At 41.5% G+C, this 6,395-nt stretch overlaps 1 protein-coding gene across 1 annotated transcript in view; it reads right to left on the bottom strand.

The window, feature by feature from the left end:
- Window positions 1-6,117: 6,117 nt before the first annotated feature.
- The window catches only part of LOC101850856 (biotin--protein ligase), a gene marked incomplete at its 5' end in the record, with an annotated part of 16,867 nt that continues 16,589 nt past the window's right edge, over window positions 6,118-6,395 (bottom strand). Inside the window, 1 exon segment of the mRNA XM_013089628.1 lies at window positions 6,118-6,129.

The following is a 6,395-nucleotide window of genomic DNA, read 5'->3' as shown; positions in this document are numbered from 1 at the left end:
AAAAATTCACAAACCAACAGAAAAAAAGCAAGTTTCTTCACTTCGATTATTTTGACGAGAGCCTGATTCCACCACGCTGCCTCACAATTGTTTCACAACGCGTCAGGCTTTTTCGAAAGCAATTCTTGGAATATCTTGATGACGACACAGCTGGCTGAGACGGGCTCATGAGGTGCAGATTTACAATCCTCTATTGTGTGTGTGTGAGTGTGTGTGTGTGTGTGTGCGTATGTGTGTGTGTATGAGAGAGACAGAGAGCGTGTGTAGGTGTGTATGTGTAGGTGTGTGTGTGTGTGTGTGTGTGTGTGTGTGTGTGTGTGTGTGTATGTTTGTGTGTAAATGTGTGCATGATTTTGTGCGCTCGAGCGTGTGTAGGTGTGTATGCGTGTGTAAGTGTATACGTGCGTGCGTCTATTTGAGAGTGAGTCAGTCAGTCAGTCTGCGCATCAAGAATCAGACAATGTTGAGTCTGAGTCTGATACGTGTGTGTTAGACAGAGAGAGAGAGAGAGAGAGAGAGAGAGAGAGAGAGAGAGAGAGAGAGAGAGAGAGAGAGAGAGTCAGCTACATGCACATGTGTTTTGATACCTGGGACTGGGACATGAACGACGTTGAAGTTGACGTGTAAATTGTGCCGACTTTTGTTTGTTTATTTGTTTGTTTTGTTTCTTTTCTAATTTCATTATTTCTTATTTTGGATACAGAATTGTGGTGGTTGTGTTGATTCGTGCACTCACTGGCTGAGCCACAATAAACATGAGAGAAACACAAACACTGAGCTGTGCTGTTGTTGAAATATGTTATAATTACTTTTTTGTTTGTATATATAGAGGTGTTTTTACGCCCCCATCAACACAATTTAGTTTAAATTTTAGTAAGAGTTTTACGGCACTTGCAACCCAATAAGGTCACATAAGTGCCGAAAAATAGAGGTGTTACAAGAGAGTAACATATACCAAAAAAAGAGGGAGAGATTATAAGGACGATAGATGTTTGATAGGAAAGAAGGATCATACCACACGAGCACCCGCAAACCACCCACATCAATACAATTAATTAAGATTATTCACGAGGCAGGCATGAGAGAAACACAAACACTGTGCTGTGCTGTTGCTGAAATATGTCATAATTACTTTTTTTGGGTATATATAGATGTGTTTTTACGCCCCCATCAACACGATTTAGATCACTAAGAGGCAGGCTTCCAACCCTGCCTGTCAGAGCCAACCCGGACTGAGAGGGGTACCACATCCCAGCTGAAAAAATGAGATACTTGAAAAAAATTATCTTCGCTCTCGGGAATCGAACTTGGGATTCCTGCGTGCGACAGCGAAGTGCCTAACTGCTGCACCACAGATGCCGATATCTGAGGACTTGGTCGCTCGAGGTCACACTAAATTCTAACGACACAAAGTATATGCCTATGTCTGTGACAATAAAAATGATACCCAAGCACACCTTAGTCAGATTAAGTCAGTGACATAATAATATGTTCATCTGATTTTACCTAAGTCACCGATACAAATTAGGTGTCAATGTGTCTGAATTTGCCTCAGTCACTGACACAACATAATGTCAATGCACCTGATCTTGCCAAAGTAACTGACACATACTTATGTGTCAATATATCTAAATCTAAGTATTCTAAGTCTGACTGTGAGAGAAGCAAGTTGTAAAATCTACCAACTTAGAACACAACATGTACCCCTCAACCAACATCTCAACCGAATTGGAGTAAAGTAAAGCAGTCTGCTGCCTGCCCACTATGAGACTACCCCTCAGAGACAGTGGAACATCATCTGTTCTTCTGTAGAAAACTAACTGATTTAAGGGGGTGTTTTCTTCCCAAGCTACCCCACACATCTAATTGCCTCTACTCCCCAAGACAACACTTAGAACAAACATGCAACTATTACCGAATGGCATCATGCAGAAGAGTTAACGCTCAGATGCTACTGGATCGCTAACAACAACAACAACAACAACAAAATCTACAGTGACGCCCAAACGGCTATCTAGACGTCGGAGTTTGCCTAAGTCTGTGACACTTTGCATACATGCCAATACGTACGTGTGGTGTTACTAGAGAGTTACTTACAGAGAAAAGAAGGAGGAGAGATAACGACGATGGATGTTTGTTAGAAAAGAAGGAGGAGAGATAACGACGATAGATGTTTGATAGAAAAGGAGGAGAGATAACGACGATGGATGTTTGTTAGAAAAGGAGGAGAGATAAGGACGATAGATGTTTGATAGGAAAGAAGGAGGAGAGATAAGGACGATAGATGTTTGTTAGAAAAGAAGGAGGAGAGATAACGACGAAAGATGTTTGTTAGAAAAGAAGGAGGAGAGATAACGACGAAAGATGTTTGTTAGAAAAGAAGGAGGAGAGATAACGACGATAGATGTTTGTTAGAAAAGAAGGAGGAGAGATAACGACGATAGATGTTTGTTAGAAAAGAAGGAGGAGAGATAACGACGATAGATGTTTGATAGAAAAGAAGGAGCAAACTACACCAGAGTACCCGCCAACCACCCACACCTTTACGTGGGACACAATAATTATAACATGCCAATTCATCTAACTTTGCACAAATCAGCATGTCACATTAACTTCTCCCACAGACAGGCAGAACATTTGTTAAAAGGTGACGAAAAACAAACGAACCAAAACACCAGTGGCTGAGGCACACACAAATGAATGTGTAGCTTTATTTCCTCCAGAGTACCAATGTCACACAGCAGGTGGTGCTGTAGCCTACAATTGGTCGCTTTTAAGGACAAGCGGGCTAACACATACTTCGGGGGTTTCCAGAAATCTTGACCTACACCAAAAGTGGGCATTGCCCTACCTATAGGAGAAGTTTGGTTTCATTGGTGTGTGTATTTGTTTGGTTATAGAGAAGACTCTCCTTGTCTTTTAAAGAAACCGAACAAGGGGCAAAATCTTTCCCTTCGATTTTCTCAAAACAGAGTTTTTTGGGATAGCCCCCTTGTGCTGAAAAGCGACCAATTACAATATCTCAGGCCACACGCACAGTGTGTGTCAGTTGTTCTGCTGAATACAACACAAAAACACTGGCCAAAGCAGACGACACACTCTCTCTCTCTCTCTCTCTCTCGTTCTCTCTCTCTCTCTCTCGTTCTCTCTCTCTCTCTCTCTCGTAATATGAAGAGGCAACAAGCTCTCTCTCTCTCCCTCGCTCACTCTGGTAATATAATGAGACACTTTCTCTCCCTCTCTCATTCTCTCGGGTAATATAAAGAGACATTTTCTCTCTACCTCTCTCTCTGGTAATATGGAAAGGCAACAATCTCTCTCTCTCTCTTTCTCTCTCTCTCTCTCTCTCTCTCTCTCTCTCTCTCTCTCTCTCTCTCTCTCTCTCCCCCCTCTCTCTGGTTATATGAAGCGAGACGACAAGGTTGATTGGATCATTATCACAGCAGACACATTGGCAGTCCTTGTTATTTGTAAGAAAAACAACGACAAAACAAAACAGTAAAAAAAGGTTCAAATTGCACGTGATTAAACACAAAAAACATCAATTAAAAAAAACATGCAAGAAAACAAAACAATCTAGGTGCAGAGAGAAAATAAACGCAAACATCAGCTGTCCTCATTTTTCCGTCTGAATTAAATATGTCACGACATGGTGGAATCAGGCACTCAACAATTTTGGGACATGCGGAGTTATTGCTATTATTTCAAAGCTCGTTCATTTGTCTTGCTTTCTGTGAAAAAAATATATACTCATATATCAAGAATAGAAGTCGAGATATTTGTGATCGGAGGAGGTGGGGGTCACCTGGTTTCAGAGGTAAAATTAGCGAGAAAATGGCAGCCAAAGTTTGGTGACCTCCAAAGCTTGAGAGTCCTTACAAACTGCAAATTTACATTCATGTGCCTTAAATCTACATTTCTTAGTAAAATCCACACAGAAATGTGATTTTAAATGGATTTTAAAAGTGCTGAGTGAAAAAAAAAAAAATTCGAAAAAAATGTCCAAACTAACAGAAAAATGCCAGTTTCTTCGATTTCATTATTTTGAGGAGCGCCTGATTTCACCACGATGCCTAACAAATCACTCAGACAGAATGCAACAACATTAAAAACATTTTTACAAATTGGTGAGAGTATGTAAATGTAATGTTACTGGGGCACAGAGAAAATACTACTTCAGCGGTCCCCGGCTGATAGCACAACTGATAAACGCACGATCCGTCTTATAGCACGCTGGCAGCACAGGAGCCATGTTTTCTCCCATATAACTACATGTATCACTTGGACTTGTATGGGCGCACTTTCCAAATTGACAGCTCCGTTAAACAGCATGATCGTTCCTTCATTGATGTCAAAAACAAGTACGCCATAAAATGACTCATTTCGCTTGGAGCTGATGGAAACAATGTAAATACCACATGTACCCTTTTTATTATACTTGAAATTTCGGGGAGAAAAAGATGTACAGTATAACACAGATAACTTGAATTTGTCGGACCAGCCTCAGTAGTTCAAGGGATCCGTAGTTCGAGGGATATCTTACAAAGAATAAAGAAGAAAAAAAATGGGACCGCAGGCACAGTTCGATGGATGCATGATTTTGAGTCTTCTGTGTTCGAACTATTCTGGTTGTACTGTATGTATAGGAGGGACAAAGTGTGAGACAGATTTGTGTAGTGAGGAAAGCCAGTAACCGGGCATGAGTGGCGGACGGACAGTGTGAGAGGGCTGTGCGGTAACTACGACGGTCATTGCTTGATTCATTTTGGGGTAGGAAAGCTTCCCACCTTGCGGTAAGCTCAGCGCAATAATGCAGCCCACGTCTTACGTTTTGTACACTTACTCTAAATTTCTCCCCTTTGTAATTCACTTAATGATGGCATAATATATTCACATAATTATATCATATATAAGAGCGTGCTCTTTTTGTCCCCCAAGGCGTGTGCTATAAGCTGGAGACCACAAGACTAGGTAAGGCTAGGTTCTGTCGACAAGGTAAGAAAATCTGGTAGAAATAAAAAACTACATGATGATGCACATGGAGCAGTTTGTACATGCAGAGGTAAACACAGTGACAAAGTAAAATGATAGCAACAGAGGCACTCTCTCTCTCTCTCTCTCACACACACACACACACACACACACACACAGACACACACACACACACACACACACATACACCACAGACCCTGGTGTAATCAGAAAAAGGAATAAAATTTCTTAATTCTTTTTTAAGAGAAAAAAATGCATTTGACCAAAATGCAGGGAAAAAAAACTTCCAATCAGACATTTTAAGGAAAAAGTATTCCGAGCATAAAACAGTGGTTGGTGCGAGTCACACGACTCCGGAATGGAGGAGATAATGACTTTGCGGAGCCGTTAAAAGCCGTACACGGCCATAAAACAAGGGTCGTGCCAGCCAGTGGTAGGGAAAGAACTAACCACAGGGGCAGGTTGCAAACACAAACTGTTCTGAACGAACTCACAAACACACTGACGAACAAACTGACGAACAAACTGGCAAACAAACTGACGAACAAACTGACGAACAAACTGAGAAGCACAGGAAGAAGCAGAACCTCAGCTTGTTTTGTTAAGAGTTTTACAGCACTTGCAACACAATTAGAACATATAAATCCTGAAGATTAAAGGTCTTACAAGAGAGTAACATACAAAGAAAAGAAGGAGGAGAGATAGAGGAAGACAGGAAGACAGTTGTTTGATAGGAAGGAAAGAAGAAGCAAATCACACCAAAGCATCCACCAATCACCCATGAACAAGAAAAAAAGAGAAGTAAAGTATGTTGATTTACACTGACAGAATATATAAGGCTGTTACAAGCTGACATGCACTAAGCTAAACTACTGCACATAAAGACAGGAGGCGGTATTGCATCAAACTCATCATCGTTAAGCGAAATCTTTCATAATCATAAGGTAATCAACATCCGTGTGGACAATTGACCAAAATTTCAGACAAGGTGCAAAACAGGAAAGCTTTCATCCTTTGCTCAGAAGATAGCATTTGTCTTTCCAACCAACCCCATCCCCCCACCCCTCCCCCTTCTTTTTCCCAACCGCCATCCCCCAATTTTTTTGACGTAAGTCTCTCTCTCACCTGGTCTTGTAAAGAACAAGGTTGCGCCGTCAATAAAACGTTTCGTCAGACACCCAATCCCTCTACCTTCCCTCATCCTTTTCCTAACCCCTACCCACCTTCCCTACCCCAGCCCCTCCCTCCCCCCCTGTTTCCCCAACCCCATTATCCCCAATTTATTTGATGCGAGTCGTCATCTAAGCTGGTCTTTTAATGATCACGGTTGCATACTTACTTACTTACTTACTACCCATTACGCCCTCTGGCGTTTAGGACAGCAACAAAGGATCTCCAGCTCT

The sequence above is a fragment of the Aplysia californica genome, unplaced genomic scaffold, assembly GCF_000002075.1.
Source record: "Aplysia californica isolate F4 #8 unplaced genomic scaffold, AplCal3.0 scaffold01001, whole genome shotgun sequence".
In the NCBI taxonomy this organism is placed as follows: Eukaryota; Metazoa; Mollusca; class Gastropoda; order Aplysiida; family Aplysiidae; genus Aplysia; species Aplysia californica.
Note: the sequence above shows the minus strand (reverse complement) of the source record. Positions and strands in the feature narration are given on the sequence as shown.